The sequence below is a fragment of the Marmota monax genome, unplaced genomic scaffold, assembly GCF_021218885.2.
Source record: "Marmota monax isolate L192 unplaced genomic scaffold, Marmota_monax_Labrador192_F-V1.1 WCK01_AAM20220418_F8-fsc00005, whole genome shotgun sequence".
NCBI classification, from domain to species: domain Eukaryota; kingdom Metazoa; phylum Chordata; class Mammalia; order Rodentia; family Sciuridae; genus Marmota; species Marmota monax.
In genome coordinates this window covers 30,001,846-30,021,594 of record NW_026692254.1, presented here as the reverse complement: position 1 = coordinate 30,021,594, position 19,749 = coordinate 30,001,846, and the positions used below count along the sequence as shown (strand labels likewise).

Genomic DNA, 19,749 nt, shown 5'->3' with positions numbered 1-19,749 from the left:
AACTGAATAATTAAAATAGATTAAAAATGAAAAAATCACAATAATGACAAAAGTTTGAACAACAGAAATTGCAGAAATATCAATTTGAAAAATGAGGCACCATATTGTATAATTAAAAGCAAAGTCAAATTGTTGAATCCACATATGGTAAAACTTAGGAATATGGTAATACAAAAATTGCCAGTTAATATTTAAGTTGGGGGCTGGGGTTGTGGCTCAGCGGTAGAGCACTCGCCTAGCACGTGCGAGGTGCTGGGTTCAATCCTCAGCACCACATAACAATAAATAAAATAAAGATATTGTGTCCAATTACAACTAAAAAAAATTTTTTAAAAATATTTAAGTTGGTTTAAGACCTTAAACTATACGGTTTAGTTTTTTGAGTAACTGCTAAAATTTATTGAGCATTTATTCTACATTTCTGATATATATTAATCTAATTTTTATTTAACCTTCTGAGATAGATCATGTTATTATTCTCATCCTCATTTTCCAAATAAGGAAACTAGGGCATGAAAAGGTTAAGTCAATTGGTCAAGGTCATGAAGCAAATTAATGTCCCAGTTGCAATTCAAAACCAGGCAGACTAACTTCAAAGCCCTTTCTCTTAACTAATTCTCTACCAGCAAGTCTCAAACTGGTCTCAATCACTCAACAAACTAGAAATAGAAAGGAACTATCCTCAACATGATAAAAACATTTTTTAAAAAAACAGAGCTAACATAATGATGAAAGTCAAAAAAATTCCCCTTAAGTCAGGAACATAAGAAGGAGGGTGATATGGCTACAGCATCTGTGGTCCCATTATCACCCGGGTTGATTCAGGGGATCTGACTGGCTAGGCTGGTGTCCCCTTTCTCCCTCATCATTCTATGTGGGTCCCTCCCAAATCTGCAGGCTTAGCTGAAGAGGACTTCCCAGAGAGAGAGGAGGACCATTCTTCCATCAAGGTCATATGAGTCCTGCACTCCCCTGCTACAGCTTCCAAACAAATCTACTTTCACCACCACTTAGCTAGGACTCCTGACTAAGGTAATTAGAGGAAAAGAAAAGAAAGAAAAAAGACAAAGAGAAAATCAGTCATCTAAGTTGAAAAGAAGGAAGTAAAATTATCTTTATGGTCAGTTATGATTCTACATATAGAATATCCAAAGAATGAATGCAAAGAAACTATCAGAGGTAATTAATGAATTCAGCAAAATTGGAAGATAAGGTCCATGTACAGAAATGTAAGCAATCTAAAAATATTTTTTAATCCATTTGTAAGTAGCATCAAGAGAATAAAATACTTAGGAATAAAGTTAGGGAAGGAGGCATAAAATTTATACACTGAAAATTATGAATCAGAAGAGAAAGAGGAAACACGGGGACTGAAATGAAGCAAATTAAATTCCATGAATGTATGATTCTGTCAAAATGAGCCCCACTGTTACATATAATGCACTGATAAAAGCATTTTTACAAAACTATAAAACATTGATAAAATAAATATTGAAATAAATGGAAAGATATCCTAGGTTCATGTATGGGAAGAATTAATATTGTCCAGATGGCAATACTACTCAATATGAGCCACAGCCTCAATGCAATTCCTTCACAAATCCCAATGATATGTTTTGCAGAAATTGAAAAGCTGATTGTAAAATTGATTAGAATTGGCAAGTGGCCCTGTTTAGGCAACAATCTTGAAAAAGAAAAATAACATTGGAGGATTCACGTTTCCCAATTTTGAAACTACAGAAGTTAATAATCAAGGCAGATAAATTTGTGTGTCTGTGTGTGTGTGTGTGTATACACACATGCATATCTATATAAACTTTGAATTTGTGAAAACTTTAGCTGTTCCATTCCTTGGAAAAAGTGTCCCAGTTTACCATATTAGGATGGTATTATGCAGAAATTAATAGCCACATAGGTCTAGAAACATTAAACAAAGTTTTTCCCATTTGTACAGGGATAACACATGATATTAATTATGTAAGGTCTTACCTACATGGGTTTGATTACAGAAATTAATAAAGTATTCTGTAAATTAAAAAAAATAATCAAGCCAGTGTGGTACTGGCATAAAAATAAACATATAGATCAATAGAATAGAATTAGAAGTCCAGAAATTAACCCAAACATCTGTGGTCAATTGATTTTCAACAAGGGTGCCACAACCATTCAATGGGGAAAATAAACAAATGGTTCTGGACAACTAGATATCCATTTGTAAAAGAATGAAAATCTCTGCCTCATACTATATATAAAAACTACCTGAAAATGAATCATTGACATAAATCTAAGAGCTAAAGCTATTAAACTCTTGGAAAAAAACACAAGGGTAAATCTTTTTTTATTTTTATTTTTTTTAGTTGTAGATGGACACAAATCTTTATTTATTTTTATGTAGTGCTAAGGACTGAACCCAGTGCCTCACACATGTGAGGCAGGTGCTCTACCATTGAGCTACAGTCCCAGCCAAGGGTAAATCTTTATGACTTTGATTTTGGCAAGAGATTCATGAAAAGGATGTCAAAAGTTAACTGACAAAAAGTTCCACTAGACCAATTAACATCATCAAAATTTAAAACTTTTATGTGTCAATGATACTAACAAAAAAGCAGGAAAACAACCTGTAGGATGGGAGAAAATATTTACAAATCATATGCCTGATAAGGTTCTAGTATCCAGAATATATAAAGAACTCTTACAACTCCACAATAAAAAGACAAACAACCCAATTTAAAAATGAGCAAATGACTTGAATAGACATTTCTCCAAAGAAAATATTAAAATGACCAATAAGCATATGAAAAGATGATCAATAGAAGACAGCAGGATTCTTTGCTTTTGCATTCAATTCACTGCAATATCACAACTAATCTACCCTTTGGAAAACCCCACTACAAATTCCTGAGAGAATGAGAAAAAAAAAGACAAATAATGTCTTGGTGTTACATGAACATAGTTTTGAACTCACACATTACCTGAAGGGCCTCTTTGAACTGTAGAGGCTCTGAACATGTTTTAAAACTTCTGCTATATACTACATAGCAGGAACTGCTCCATGAACATGTGACAAATATGGTCACACAGGGCCCACTGCTGTAAGGAGCCATATTTGGGGTTTAATGGTCTTGGGTTGCCCATTTTGAAATTCTTAATAATTTTATCACTGAATGTGTGTTTTGTAAGAAAATCCAATGAGACAAGAAGGCAGGAACTATCCCACCTCCTGCTGCTTCCCTACCTCCTGGCAGGGGTGGAGGGGGCGTGGGCAAAGTCAAGCCACTCACTGCCTGCCTGCCTCCCCGCCATGCCTTGGGCTTCACCTGTCTTTCCCAATCCTCCTTGAGGTCAGCAATCAATGTCACCTTCTATTCTTGATGTGGGCCTTGGTATAGACATGGGAAGGATCAGAACTGGGCATGTGCATCCCCGTGGTGACTGAGGGGAAGGCAAGGTGGCAGCCAACCCCACCCCACACAGCCAATGCCAAGGCAGCAATTCAGGAGAAAACTCTTGGGGCAAACCTCCCACCAGATACAATCTAGGTACTTATCATTTGCTGGCATGAAGGTTGCAATACCCTTGGGGTTCAACCATCATCATGGCTTGAGCAGCCCGCCTAAGGGAAGAGGAGATCCCTGACTCACCTTCCCAGCCAGGTGCAGTGGTCAGATTGCTGAAAAGAAGGGGACACTGCTACTGGCAGTAGTGGAAAAATGATTATGAAAAGCTAGCTTTTCCTTTACTTCTCCAAATAGGCTCTTACGCTAATATTTTTTTACCTCCATTCTATCTATTGGAAAGTCCTAGAAACAATAGTGAATAAGGAAGAAATTTATTTCTCTAAAGGCCAATTTCTGGATTCTAAATACATTTCCCAATAAGGGAACTAAGCTTCTAGACAAAGGGTTATTCTAAGTCTGGGACAGAAAGGTATACCTCTTGAACAAAACAAGGAAGCTCTCAAAGACTAGAAATGCTATAGTTTGGGTCTAAAGTGTCGCCCAGATGTTCATGTGCAACAGGACTGCTCCTCAGAGGGATGTTGTTGGTAGGTGATAGAGGATTCAAAAGGTGAGATTTAAAAGGTTAGATCATGGTGGGATTAAACTTGAAGGGGACTGTGGGACTGTGGCCCCTTCCTCTTCCTCTCTTTCTTTTCCTAACCGTGAGGTGAGTAATTTGCTCCACTGCACACTTCCACCATGACATGCTGCTTCATCATCACAGTCCCAAAGCAACAGGGTCAATTGATCATGAACTGGAACCTCTAAGACTGTGAGCTAAATTAAACTTTTTCTCTTCATAAGTTGATTATCTCAGATATTTGTTATGATGACAGAAATCTGACAAACAGTCATTGTATCAAAAGACTCAAAAACCAAGGGCCTAGAACAATGTCTAGCAATTAAAATGCCTAGACACTGAGTCAGCACAAGCCCATGTGGATGTGGGGAAGATGAATATGGAGCAGATGGAGCAGTGTTTGGGTTTTTTTGGTATAGAAACATGATGCCAAGGAATGTCATGTTGATATTCTATCTCAATACTTGGCACAAGGTTTCAACAAAATGACGATTGTTTGGGTGGGTGAATAGATGATTGGATGAGAAATCTAACATAAAGTGATCAAACTGATTTACTAGTAATTCAAAGGGGAGCATGGACAGTGGCAATCCCAGGAGCTTTCTTCTCAAATTCCATTAGAAGGGGCTGGGGTTGAGGCTCAGTGGTAGAGCACTTGCTTAGCAAACGTGAGGCACTGGGTTCCATCCTCAGCACCACATAAAAATAAATAAATTAAGTAAAGGTATTTTGTCCATCTACAACTAAAAATACTTTTTAACTCTATTAGAATATCTAGAAAAACTCATTAAGTGAACTACTTTCAAAAAACAGCAACAGAGGTCTACAATTTGGTAAAATCGAGGGGGAACAAAAGGGCAAAAGAGAGCTATAAACGTGGTCACAAAATATTCAGAAATACTGAGGAAATGTAGCTCCTTTATTTTTCCTTAAATGGTCCCATCCATTAGGCGATATGGAAGAACGTATTTTAATCTGTTCTAGTACAGTAAGTGTGTGGTAGGAAGGTAACTGATTCCTTTGAACAAGGCTATTTCATGGACAAAATGCCCAATCTCTCAGAGTTCACCTTTCTTCCCAAGTTTCTCTCTCAGGTGGCAGCTGGGTACGCTGGGGAGAGCCCCATGTGACCTCAGGAATGGTAGGAGATAAGTGGTCCTACAAGATGGATACCTTGTCCTCATGGCACGTCTAGGCTGGTGATGGCTGAGGTGCAACTGTTCCTGTCCCTGGTGCTCTGGTGTCCACAGATGACCTCTGTAGTTGGTCTAACCTGCAGCCCAGTTTTATTTCTCTCAGTCAGAGCCTAAGGGCTTCTCTCCAGCTGGCTCATCCTCACTTTGGCTTTCACTGACCCCAGGAGCCCCAATGAATCACTGCCACATTGTCCATCTGGCCCCTAACTAGAAGGTTCAGGCAATGGGATCACCATACCCCATCCAATAGATCCATGGCAGGGCTGCTAGCTCTCAATTCTGCATTCCTGGGAGCTAAAAGAGGCTCAGGAGTGAGTGCCACCCTGGTCACCCTGATTTTATACCAATCACCTTGAGAAGGAGGCCAAATGTTCACTCCCTCTTGCTCTGGGAAGACAAGCCTTCTAACTTAAAGAGGGAAGCCTGCAAGGGAACATTAAGAAGGAAATAAAATACATTAGTTTAATCATGTACAAAATTATTATCATCATTACCCAAACAAGCAAAAAATAATCTAAGGACAATGATGGTAAAAAGCAACAAAGGAAAACCTCTTGACTAAATCATTCAGAAAAAAAAATGCAAGAATTTGGAGAACAAATATCCAACATTATTTTGTGGATTATTTAATATTTTAGACTTCATCCATACACACAGAAGGGTGAATGGACCCTAAATACATAGTTCAGTGAACTTTTAAAGAAGTAGATAGCTTTTAAAAGTACACAAAGATGTTCAACATAGAGAGGCATCACCCCAGCAGCAAACCCAGACCCAGAAACAGAACATTAACCATGTCCAGAAGCCCACCTCTTATTATTTCCATACCTTGATTTCTAACATAGATTAGATTGGCTTGTTTGTTCTGGAGCTGGGCATTGAAACCAGGGCTTTGGTTTACAGAGGCTAAACGTGCGCTCTACCACTGAGCTACACCCCTAGTTCTGTTTTTGAACTTTAAATATGTGAAATTATATAGTGCATATTCTTTTTAATTATGCTTCTTTTATTCAATATTATGTTTGTGAGATTCATCTATTCTGTTCCAAGTAGTAGTTCTTTTTTCATTGCTGAGTGGTATTCCATTGAGTGAATCTACAATGATTTCTATTTTTATTTTACTGAGGACGAACACTTCAATAGTTTCTCCTTTTTTGTTTATTACAAATAGTATTATTATGAACATTCCCAGATGTATTTTGGTGAATACTTGTACATATTCCTATTAGGAATATCCCTAGTAGTAGAATCTATAAGTCATGGATTATGTGTATGTTCATCTTTTTTAAAAAAAAAAATTATAGTTGTAGATGGACAGCATGCCTTTATTTATTTTTTGTGTGATGCTGAGGATCAAACCCAGTGCCTCACACATCTAGGCAAGTATTCTGCCACAGCCCATGTATGTTCATCTTTAGACAATAATGAAAAGCAATTTTCCAAAAGGGTTACATCAATTTACATTCCCACCAAGAGAGTATGAACATTCTTCTTGTTCTGCATCCTTGCCAGCGCTTGTTATTGTCAGCCATTTATTTTGTAGTAGTTCTTTTTTCATGTCTGAGTGGTATTCTATTGAGTGAATCTACAATGATTTCTATTTTTATTTGACTAAGGATGAACACTTCAATAATTTCTACTTTTTTGTTTATTACAAATAGTATTACTATGAATATTCCCAGATGTGTTTTGGTGAACACTTGTACATATTCCTATTAGGAATATCCCTAGTGATATCCCTTGTGATTCTGGCATAGTGTTATCTAATTCTGATCTTAATTTGCATTTTCTTGATGACTCATTACATTGAACTTCTTTTTGTGCACTTATTGGCCATTTGTACAATCTCTTTAATGAAGTGTCTGTTCAAGGTCTCTTGTCCATTTTCTAGTGGGTTGGCTTCCTTTATATCAGTTTTCAAATTCTGACTGCTAGACCTTTGTCCTAAATATGCATTGCAAGTATCTTTGGTATCTTTGCCCAATCTATGGTTTTTCTTTTCCTTTTCTTAGTTGGCATCTTTTAATAACAGGTTCTTCATTTTAATGCCACCTAATGTAACATTTTTTGTTTTATAGTTAAAGCTTATGTTTTCTTTTAAAGAAAATTTTGCCTACTCCAATATGTTCTAAGATTTTTTAAAAATACCTTTTACATTTAGATTTGGAATGGATTTCTTTCCTCTGAGGCTTACCACTTATAAAAAGATAAAAGGGGGTGTATATACAAGGCCTTTAAGATTTTAAAGTTTTATTATAAAAATCCATAAGAAATTAATGTCATCACTAGAAGCAGTGGAAATCAAAATTGGCATGGTAGAAAATCAATCAGCAAAACAGGTTGAACTCAAGAAACATGCTGAGCATGAGAAAATCTAACCAAAACTTTGTGGTAAAACAAGAAAAATAGGAGAAAAATCTTGTACTTCTTACTGTAAGGCCTTGCGTTAAATATAGTAAATTTCATCAATTTTAACTGTATGTTTGTTCCCATTTTAACATCTCTGAAATCAAAATGCATCTTACAATTGATATGTGTGATTCAACAGGGGGGGGGGGGTAGGAGCAAAACTATAGCTATAGTAATAAGACGGAAAATAATAATGAAATTCTACAAAAGGGATAGATGATGAAAATATATTTCTAGCCAGGCATAGTGGCACAGGCTTGTAATCCCAGCCATGTGGAAGGCTGAGTCAGGGGGACTCCAAATTCAAGGCCAGTCTTGACAATTTAGCGAGATCCTATCTCAATATAAAAAGTAAAAAGGCTATGTAGCTCAATGGTAGAGTGTCCCTGAGTTCAGTTGCCAGTACTGGGGAAAAAAAATGCATGCACACACAAACAAATCTGAAAATATCCTTTCAGTAATTATAAAATTAAAATCCTGGGTCGCTTTTAAAAAGCTTTGTATATTAGTTTATTTGGAAGTCTGTTTTTGTCCCTGACCACTCAGGTATATAAAATATTGATACATCTTTTAATGATGTCCTAAATTTTATGATTTAACCTACACAATTATCTAAAAAGGAGAACATTACTGTCTTTGTTTGAAAAATGAGGAAACACATTTAGAGAAATGAATAAAATCATAACCAGAATATAATTAAGCCCAGGCTTCTTCACATTTACCATACTACGGGGGAGAACAGAGATCTTACACAATATGTGCTGCCTCTGAACTCTGGATCTCAGGTTGTCCTGTTGAGAGCCGAAGGGGCCCCAGCAAACTTCCAGCTGCCAGCTAATGATTGGCTCACAGTGGCCCCTTCCGCTGTGGCTCTCAACATTGTCCCAACTTCCAACAGTCCCTAACTAAAGGTATAACAAAAGTTGAAGGGGAAAATGGGTCTATAAATTGAGACTTTGTTAATTTAAAGAAAATCCTCCCCTTTTAAAATTAATTTTGAAATTTTGCACAATAAAAAGTAAAAACAAGCCAGTAGTGGTGGCACATGCCAATAATCTCAGGTACTTGGGAGGCTGAGGCAGGAGGATCAAAAGTTCAAAACCAACCTCAGCAATTTAGGGAGGCCCTAAGCAACTTAGCAAGATCCTGTCTCAAAATAAAAAAATAAAAAGGACTAGGTCAGTGGTAAAGTACCCCTGGGCTCAATCCCCCATGCCCTAAAAAAGTAAAACCAAAGACTTTAAATCAGTACTGGGCACCATGGTGCATGCCTGTAGTCTCAGTTATTTGGGAGGCTGAGGTGGGAGGACCTCTTGAGTCCAGGAATCAGAGACCAGCCTGGACAACATAGGGAGACCCTGTCTCAAAAAAAGCAAATAAAAAAAGTTAAGTCAGAGATTGACACCTTGATCTTTTCAAATTGCAAACATTTTGCTGTTTCCCACCAGGAATAGCAGATTACTTTTAAGAATCCAAATCAGAATTGCCCTTACTTCTTCTCAGGACCCATTGAAGCCCAGGGGCAATGGGACAACATCTACAAGGTTTGGTGGCAGAAGAGGGCTATTGGCTCAGCAAAGCTGACATCCATAGAATGAAGTCATGCCAAAACATTTTTAGGTCTGCAAAGTCAAGAAAACTTGCTTAATAAAACTTCTAATTTGACTTCAAATTATTATTATGTTGTGTACATGAGAAAACCCTACCAAAAATATACAGTAAAACAAGAAAAATCCCTTAACTCCTATGGTAAGGATGATGCTTTACATGTAATATAGTTCATCAGTTCTAACGGTAAATTTGTTCCCATTTTAACATCTCTGAGTCATATACTCTATTTTTTTAAAAACACCTTGCTAAAGTTCTTACTGTGTGCCTGGTACTGTTCTAAGGGTTTTATGATACTATCGTATTTCATCTTTATAACAACACTATAAAGGAGATGTCATATCTGTATTTTACAGATAAGAAAACTGAGGCATAAGAGGAAGCCAAGCAACTTGCCAAAAGTCACACAACCAATAAGGGGTGGAACCAGGATTCAAACCTAATTAACATGGCTTCACAGCATGTGATCTTGTCCTGTGTGTTATTCTGCCTCTGCAATTTGTCAGGTGAAACCAAGGTGAATTAAAAATGAAATTTTTGAATGAGGAAGTTGTCAAAAATAAATGATGAGTTGATGGGAAGAAGAGGAGCAGGAGGAGGAGAAAAGAGAATGAAGGAGCAGGAAAGTGATGGATAAAGATAATAACTTCAGTACTTCAGTGATTATGCTTATTGGTATTATCCTGGCATCTGAATCATCAACTGTCCTCAGAGTTCCCTGACTCCTATTTCTAATTAATTAACAAATCTGCCTCCCCTGCACACTTCTGTTTATTTGACAAGCCCCTGGACATACTTTGGTCTAGTTAAATAATCTAACATTTAGTTCAGTTCTATTGGCTCAAAAGAATGCATACTCTTATAGAATCAGAAGAAAGTTGGAGATTTGCTGGATCCTAGGACAATTTTGTAGGATCTGGAGTTTGCAAGAAAAACAGTGGGAGGGAAATAAAGGTAAACAATGGCCAGGGCCCTGGAGCCAGACAGTGCAACAGACCCTTGGGTTAAGAAACCAAGGCTGGGGGTTGGAATTGTGGCTCAGCGGTAGAGCTCTTGCTTAGCACGTGAGAGGCCCTGGGTTCAATCCTCAACAACACATAAAAATAAATAAATAAATAAAATAAATATTTTGTGTCCAACTACAACTAAAAAGTAAATATTTAAAAGAAAAAAAGAAACCAAGGCTGTTTGGAAGCTTTCTCCATTCATCCCTAGAAAGTGGGATCAGATGGAATATTCTTGTTTGCCTGAGGGAACCTATGAGATAAGGGATTTTTTGCTTCCCCAGTCCAAAAAGGTAAAAGGCACAGATAGACTGTACCTCCTGGTCCTGCCCACTAGTTAAAATGCGTCGTAGAAATGTTCCAGAAATCTATTTGCAACACTTTGATGGGTCATAGACAAAAATTATTTAGCAATTAATTGTTAAATAAATTCTCATTCAAGTCCAAAAGAGTGGCTTCTGAGTGAGCCAGAAGAGAGATTCTAACATGGAAATGAGGCACATTTCAGAAGAGCTAATGGGCTGAGAGCACTCCACTGGACATGGTCTACTAAGAGGTCCTCCTTTCTCCTCTTCTTAAAGAAACTTCTGACTATCTAGTGATGGGAGTAACATGGAGAGAAGAAAATCCTTCAGAGAAGGACAAAGAAGAAGCAGTAGGTTCACTGAGCATCCAGGTGTGGTCCAGGGGATAGTCCAGACAGGAGTGGCTGAGAGGTTCTCAGGAAGCACATCTGGCTGTGGCCTGAGGAGATGGGAAAACTGAAAGGAAGGGGGAAGAGGAAAATGGAGCAGTTTGGTTTTGCTTGAGCCCTGAAGCAGAGCGTGAGTTGGGGGAGGTCAGTGTAGTGGGGGCATGGAATGACCCTCTTAAGTTTTTAATTCCTGGGGCCATGCCTCTGGAAAAGACTTCTCAGAAACTCTTGACCCTGGTGATGGAGGAATGTAGATTTTCAGGGCCTAGCTCAGAGTGTTACTTCTCAGAAAAAGGTGAAAGTTGAGAGAAAATGACCCTATGGACTCAGAGATCTTAGAAATAAAACTCTCCTCTGTGTTATCACTGTGAAGTTTGGTGGAGGCTGGGACTGCTTTAAGATTATAAGGAAGAGCAATCTTGGGCCCTTGTCACTTTTATCTCTCTCTTCTCTGGAGCCACAACTGGGGTCACAGGCATAATTGCAGCCTTAAGAGTAGAGGGTATTATTTCACAAGCTAACACGTGAGTCTTTTTCTGCCTTTAGCTTCTTGACCTTAGCTTCTATTTATACCTACGATACTCATCCTTTCAAAGAGAGGGTAATCCAATAGCAGCTATATTTTGAGGCACTCCCTGAAATATAAAAATCATAAGGGCTTAAAAATTGCTTTTGAAATGTCTTCTCTTTTTTGGCACTGAATTATTTTCCAAAATAGATCTTCTCTTCCTCCTTTCTCCTAACTTCCTTTTCTAGAGTTTTACTAATTTTTTTTTTGCCAATAGATCTTTTTCTTATAAGTCCTCACATTTGTTCTAATTATAAACTAGCACACATGGTGACATATATTACTTTCCTAGGCTGGATTCCAGGAAGCAATGGCAAGCAAAGAAAGAAGAGTTCAATAAGAAAGTTGAATTTAGTCTAGGGTATGGGAAATTGCTGTATTTTTTAAAAGAAATCCAGCAGATAGCAAAACAAGTTTTATTTCTAGCTGAGCAGGCCTCAACAGGCTTCCCCCTCCTGCTGAAGTATAAGCTTCTTCAGAGCAAATAACGTCTCAGTCTTCTTTGTAGTCTCACCTCTAGTACCTTGCAATGAGTGTTGAATTGAATTAAATTGCATTTAGTCAAAAGGAAACTGATACATAACAGCATTGCAGAGAAGATCAAAGAAATAAATTGCATCCTATGACATAGACATGCCTAGTGTTTGCTAGAGCTTACTAGGTAGGTAATTCAAATTTTTTGTAATCTCCTTTTATTTAAAAAAAATCCAATCTCTTTCTTTCCCTCAAATTAAAAACAATAATATAAAGTGGGGGAAATCATTTATAATCCTACCATATTGTAATATATAATAGCAGTGGTTATATTCTTTCAGATACATATGTACAGAAAGTCACAGGCCTTTAAAACAAAATGGTATGCTATACATCCTTTTTAGTAGACTGCTCTTTTCATTGTGGGTTAAGAACACTTTGTCACATAAATAAATCTCCTTTCAATAGATGATTATTGCTCCATCATCATCATCATAATAATATTATTATTAATGCATGAGATCAAACCCAGGGCCTCCTGCATGCTAGGCAAGTGTTTTACCACTGAGCCCTAGCCCTCCATCACATGAGTGATTGTAACATAATTTAATCAATGATCTGTTTAGGTTATTTCCTTTTTTTTGCAGGGGGCAGGGGACTGGGCATTTAACTCAGGGCACTTTACCATTGAGCTACATTCCCAGCCCTTTTTAAAAAATTTTTTTTTAAATTATTTTGAGACAGGGTAATCAATTAGGTTGCTTTTGGCCTTGCTCAGTTGCTTTGACTTGGCCATTCTCCTGTTTCAGCCTCCCAAGTTGCTGGGATTATAGGTGTGTGCTATGGCATCTGGCCCTTATTGTTTTAAACTCTATACCCAGTTCTTATTTCTTCAGGACAAATTATCAGGTAGAATTGCTTAAATAAGAGATACTCAATGGCAGAGCACTTGCCGAGCGTGTGAGGCACTGGGTTCAATCCTCAGCACTGCATAAAAGTAAGTAAGTAAGTAAATAAATAAATAAGAAATACATTAGGTTTTAAACTGTGAACACACATTTCTGAATTCATTTTCAGAAATATTTCTGTGCATTCTCTTTTTATGCCCTTTGTCCATTAAAAAGGGAGGCGGATCTGGGTGGCAACACACCTATGACAGGCTCAAGGAGACAGGCAGAAGGATAGCAAGCCTAGGCAACTTAGCCAGACCTTGTCTCAAAATAAAATAAAAAGGGGCTGGCAAAGTATCTCAGTGGTGGAGTATGTGCAAGGCCATGGGTTTAGGGGTTAATGCCTGGTACCAAATAATTGGGGAGGCAGGGGTGATGGGATATTTTCCTTATTGATTTGCAAAGGATTTTTATATATCGAGGTACCATGCCTTTGTCATAAATCTTGCAAATATTCTTAATATTCTTCCCAGATTATCTACTTTATTTTTAATTTTATTATTATTTTTTAGGGAGACAGAGGTTTAACAGCTTTATGTAGTCAAACATTCCAGTTTTTTTATTTTATATGCTAGTCTTTGGTGTGGCATTTAGAAAAGCATTTCCTACTTCAAAACCAGATAATTTTCACTTGAATTGTATTTTAGTTCTCTTGTAGTTTCTTCTTATTGTCGTCGTTTCTCTTCTTTGTCTTTTAAAATATGTAGTTGTATTCTTTCAGACACATGGGGAGTGAAATATAACTATAACTAACTCCAAGCCAGGAGTGGTGGCACACGCCTGTAATCCCAGAGGCTCAAGAGGCTGAGGCAGGAGGATTGCAAGTTCAAAGCTAGCCTCAGCAAAAGTGAGGCACTAAGAAACTCAGTGAGCCCCTGTCTCTAAATAAAAAATACAAAATAGAGTTGGGGATGTGGAGTAGTTGTTGAGTGCCCCTAAGTTCAATCCCCGGTATCAAAAAAATTTATATATATATACACCATACACACATATATATACATATATATGTATATATATACACACACATATATATACACACATATAGAGAGAGAGTTTCATATTTCCCCCATTAATGTAAAATGTTATCTTCATCTGACATGTCTATACCTATCTCTATCTGTCTATAATGGGATCTGTTTCTGGATTTCCCAGACTGCTACATTTTTCTGTCTATTCCTATATTAGTAATAAAATAGACATTTGCTGAGCATGAGCTGCTGTGTTGCCAGGTTGTTCTCAATGCTTTCTATGTATTACTTCAATTAATTCTTACATCAACTCTATGCAGAGGCAGATTTATGATAAAACTAATGAAGCTAAAACTCAAGGCCTTTTACTTGCCAGACTTCAAAGTCTCTGAGAGGGGCCCTAACAATGCCTTCATACAATGTTATTTTTTTAAAGATTTTTTAAAATATGTAAACAGTATCTTTACTTTATTTATTTTATTTATTTTTATGTGGTGATGAGGATCAAACCCAGTGCCTCACATGTGTGAGGCAAGTGTTCTACCACTGAGCTATAACCCCAGCTCCCAATGTTATGTTTTTATAAAATTTGCAAAAGAAGATATTTTAACATCAGTTGGTCAAGACTGCTGTTTCTTTATTATTATTATTATTATTTTATTTATTTTTTAGTTGTTGATGTACCTTTGGTTTATTTATTTATATGTGGTGGTGAGAATTGAACCCAGTGCCTCACACATGCCAGGCAAGCGCTCTACCACTGAGCCACAAACCCCAGCCCAAGACTGTAATTTCTAAGTCTTCCCTGACAATTTTTCTGTGTTGTTGCTGTGGCCTCTGCCATCAAGAAGAAGATGAGCCAGTTAGGTTTCATAAGATATCCTTATGTGGTCACTAGTCACTTGGATGATATTGTAGGAAAAGCTTCCAGGAATATTCCTGTTACCCACTATGCCAGCCTAGCTAGTATCCTGACAGGAAGATACGGAGCCAGAGTTCTTATTACAATATAAACGGATCCTCTTGGACCCATCCCCAGAGTATGGGAGAGGTAGAGAAAAGCAAGGTTAAAGATATATAGCACCAGAAGCTAGTCTGTGGAAAATTCTTCCAATCTATCAAAGTGTAAGCTTATAAGCAAAAAACTTGGTTATCATTAATACTTGGTCAAAAAGAAGTCTTCTATTGTCAGGAATATATATATATTTTTTTTTTAGCTGTAGATGGATACAATACCTTTTTTTAAATTTTCATTTATTTTTATGTGGTGCTGAGGATCGAACCCAGTGCCTTAACACATTCCAGGCAAGTGCTCTACCACTGAGCCACAACCCCAGCCCCTGGAATATTCTTGATAATTAATTGATTATAATTATAGATATCCACATCCTTTGTGACAGAAATCACACAAAATAGAATAGTACTAGTATCAAGTTTTGAAGCTGAAGAGATTTCTCTGAATTGTTATGATGTTTTCTAATTATAGATACTCTCCTAATTTTTCTAATCATTTCAAATATTCAGGAAAGTCTGAAAGAATTGTGCAATGAAAACCATACACCCCAATTTTCTATCTAATTTTGCATTCTTTTTTTCTTTCTTTTTCTCCTGTTTTTATGGTACTGAGGATTGGACCCAGAGCCTCACACTTGCTAAGCAAGCACTCTACCACTGAGTTACATACCCAACCCAGCCCCACATTTCTTTTTCTTAAGTCTCTCTATACCACTGTGTAAGCTTCAGACCCATAAAACCTGGATCAACTCCTGAATCTATAATATAGTTATCATTGTTTCATTATTAATATTATTATTATTAAAAAAATACTAAGTTTACAGATGAGAAAAATAAATAAAGAGAGGGCAAGGCAACGTTGGTTAATACCGTGTCATACAGTTAGGAAGTGCTGAATCTAAACAGTCTATACACTATAATGCCCTATTATATTTTGTATTATCTCAGCTTCACAGTTCATTTAATTTTTTTGTAGTACTGTTAATTTGGTTTCCTTTAATCTGCATGTTTCATTGAACAATGCAACTTGAAGAGTTTTCCATACCAATACATATAATTCTTTTAATCACTAAATAGGGTTCCATTATATGAATATACCACAATTTAACCAGTTCTCTCCTAATAGATATCCCAATATTTTATTATCACAAATGAATAAAATGAAATGCAATAATATCCACGAATTCATTTCACAAATACATAAATATATTTGATTAGACTACATGCCTAAGAGGGAAACTATTGTACCAAAGGATATATGGAGATATCTTTTTGATAACTGAGTCAAAAATGTCTATATTTGAGATGATATTTGCCAGTGACATTTCTTTTGCACTGAACCATCTTTGAATTAATTGAATAAATTTTCCTTAATTGTGGATAATTGTACTTTTTAAAGAATATTTTTATTTGTATATGGACATAGTACCTTCATTTTATTTATTTATTTTTATGTGTTGCTGAGGTTCAAACCCAGCACCTTACATGTGCTAGTCAAGCACTCTACCATTAAGCCACATCCCCAGCCCCCTAATTATACTTTTAATTAGAACTAAATTTGGCTCTCTTTATTTTGATATTTTCATATTATATCCATTTGCAAGATTGGCTGATAATTTACTTTCTTGAACTATCTTGGTCAGGTTTTGGTAGAGTTAGCATCAAAATACGAATTTGAAAGTTTATCACCTAAGCTGGACAATAGTTTTTTTAAAAAACTTTATTTTATTTATTTATCTATTCATTTATATATTTTATGTGGTGCTGAGCATCAAACCCAGTAGTACCTCACACATGCTAGGCAAGGCTCTACAACTGAGCCACAACCCCAGCCTTTGCAACAGATTTTTTAGAGACTATTTTTGAACATTTGGAAGCATTCAAATATTGCTTGTCATAGAAGAATTTCCACAACATATTCAGTGGGAAAAAGCAAATTTCAGAAAAATGTGTGTAGTATGATACCATTTTTATTTTGGTACTGGGGATTGAACTCAGGGGCACTTAAGTGTTGCAGCCTGGCTGCAGCAAAATAACGGGAGGGGGGGGGACAGGGGAGGGGGCGGGGGGGGGAGGGGACGGGGGGGAGTGGACGGGGGAGGGGGCGGGGAGGGGAGGGGGGGTGACGAACAACTTGTGTAGATTGATACAGCAGGAGTGGGAACCCTTTATTGAAGGACAGGAGCGGTATTTATACATTCCACACAGCTTATTTTAATTAGCATAAACTAGATACATCAGTCAACCAATAAGGAATCTCCACATTTAATGGCTGGCTTTTGTTACTTCTCAAACCACTCCCTCTGGCATTTTGCCAGGCACCATCCAGACTTGTTTACAGACTCTAACATTTCTCTGGCAAAATGCCAGGTGCCATCCTGACTTGTTTCCAGACTCTAACACTTAACCACTGAGCCACATCCCCAGCCCTTTTTTGTATTTTATTTAGAATCAGGGCCTCGCTGAATTGCTTAGGGCCTCCCTAAATTGCTGAGGCTGGCTTTGAACTGCCTCTGGCTCCCGAGCCTCTGGGATTACAGTGTGTGCCACTAGGCCCAGCCCATTTTTATTTTTAAAAAATTACTCAGATGTGTGTGTGTGTTAAATAGTTTTAACCCCTACATTTAACACTATGATCCATTTTGAGTACAATTTGTATATGGGATGAGATAGAGGACTACCCTCATGCTTTTACATGTAGCTATCCAGTTGACCCAGTGCCATTTGTTGAAAAGGCTATTCTTTCCCCATTGAATGGTTGTGGTATCTTTGTTGAAAATGAATTGACTATAGATTTTTGCATTTATTTGTTTTAGGGCTCTCAATTCTATTGCATTATTTATCTACCTGCTATATTTTGGATATGGAATGTCCTCCAATGGCCATGTGTTAAAGGTCTGTGGTGCAAGCAGGAAGTGGTGGGCTTAATGGGAGGTTTTAGGTCATTCAGGATATTTCCTCAAAGGGGTTTACGGGGCCCTGATCTTTTCCTCTTTCTCTTTCATTGCTGCCACAAGTTGAATGGATTTGCTGCACCAATTGCTCCCTTGTGTATGATAGTAGAAAGCTAACACACTGTTTATTGTCTGTACATACTGTCTTGATTACTATAGCTTTGTCATCAATTTTGAAATAAGAAAGTGTGAATGAATCTTCCAACTTTTTTCTTTTTCAATATTATTATTGACATGTGGAGTCCTTTGCATTTCCATGTGAATTTTATAAGCAGTCTGTCAATTTCTGCAAAAGACTGCGATTTTAATAAGGACTGTATTGGTCAGGTTTTGGTAGAGTAGATCAACTTGGAGAGTATTGTCATCTCAACAATATGAAGTCTTCTGACCCCAGAAATATGATATATCTTCCTATTTTTTAGGTCTTTTAAATGTTTTTCAACAATGTTTTATCATTTTCAGTCTTATATTTCTTTTGTTACACTTATTCCCAAGTATTGAATTTTTGATGCTATTACATTATAAATTAAATAATTTTCTTAATTTCATTTTTTAATAAACTTTTTTTAGTTGTAGATGAACATAATACCTTTATTTCATTTATTTTTATGTGGTGCTGAGGATTGAACCCAGTGCCTTACACTTGCTAGGCAAGCACTCCATCACTTAACCACAACCCCAGCCCTCTTAGTTTCATTTTTAATTATTCACTGATATCACATGGGAATATAATTGATTTTTGTATATTGATCTTGAAATCTTGCTGAACTCATGTTAACTCTAGTAGTTTTGGGGCATGTGTATGTTTGTCTCTATTAGTTCTTAGGATTTTATAAGTTTATAAAGTCATCTGCAAATTTAGATGGTTTTCTTTCTTTCCATTCTAGGTGACTTTTATTTATTTTTCTTGCCTAATCACACTGACTGAACTATTCAGTACAATGTTGAGTATAGGTGGTGAAAGCAGACATCTTTGTCTTATTTCTGATGTTAGGGGAAAATGTTCAGTCTTTTTCTGTTATGGATTTTTCTTATGCCCTTATCAGGGTGAGGAAGTTCTCTTCTATTCCCAATTCATTTTTATAATGAAAGTATGTTGGATTTTGTCAAATGTTTTTCTAAATAGATCGAGATGATCCTATGACTTTTGTCCTTTAATCTATTTATATGATCGTTCATTCCATTCATTGGTTTAACAAACCTTGCATTTCTGGGAAAAATTCCTGATCATGGTATGCTAATATTTTATTGAGGACTTTTGCATCTATAGTCACTAGGGATATAGATCTGTAGTTTTTCTCTTTTGTAATGTTTTGTCTAGTTTGGGTCTCCTGATGTTTTATTTTGTTTTTCTTTTTCTGTAATGCTGGGGATGGCATCCAGGGCTTCATACATGCTAAGAAAGCACTTTACTGAGCCTTGATCTCATCATTTTTGAAGAGTATTTTGCTACATTCCAGGTTGGCAGATTTTCCTCTTCTTTTCTTTTTCTTTTTTCTTTTTTCAGTTGTTGATGGACTTTATTTATTTATTTACGGTGCTGAGAATCAAACCCAGTGTTTACTAACTTCACTCTCTAACGCCAGCGCTGTTAGTAGCATTTTTATCATATAGTTAATTCCATCCATTCACTATAATTTTCTAACTTATACATTCAAGTACATGTTTTTGTTGTCCTACCTGCAAGTACGTGTTTTTAATGTTGTCTGTCTTCTGTGCTGCTCCTGTAGGTTTGTGTCTCCAGGGGGCAAAATTGCGACGCATGCAGTCAAGGGGAGAAACAAAGAATGCCCATGCACTTCTGCCCCTTTCAGTGTTTTATTCACTCAG

At 36.8% G+C, this 19,749-nt stretch overlaps 1 protein-coding gene across 1 annotated transcript in view; it reads right to left on the bottom strand.

Annotated features, from left to right (window-relative positions):
- The window catches only part of Tm6sf1 (transmembrane 6 superfamily member 1), a 58,651-nt gene that overhangs the window by 38,608 nt on the left and 294 nt on the right, over positions 1-19,749 (bottom strand). The window lies entirely within an intron of this gene.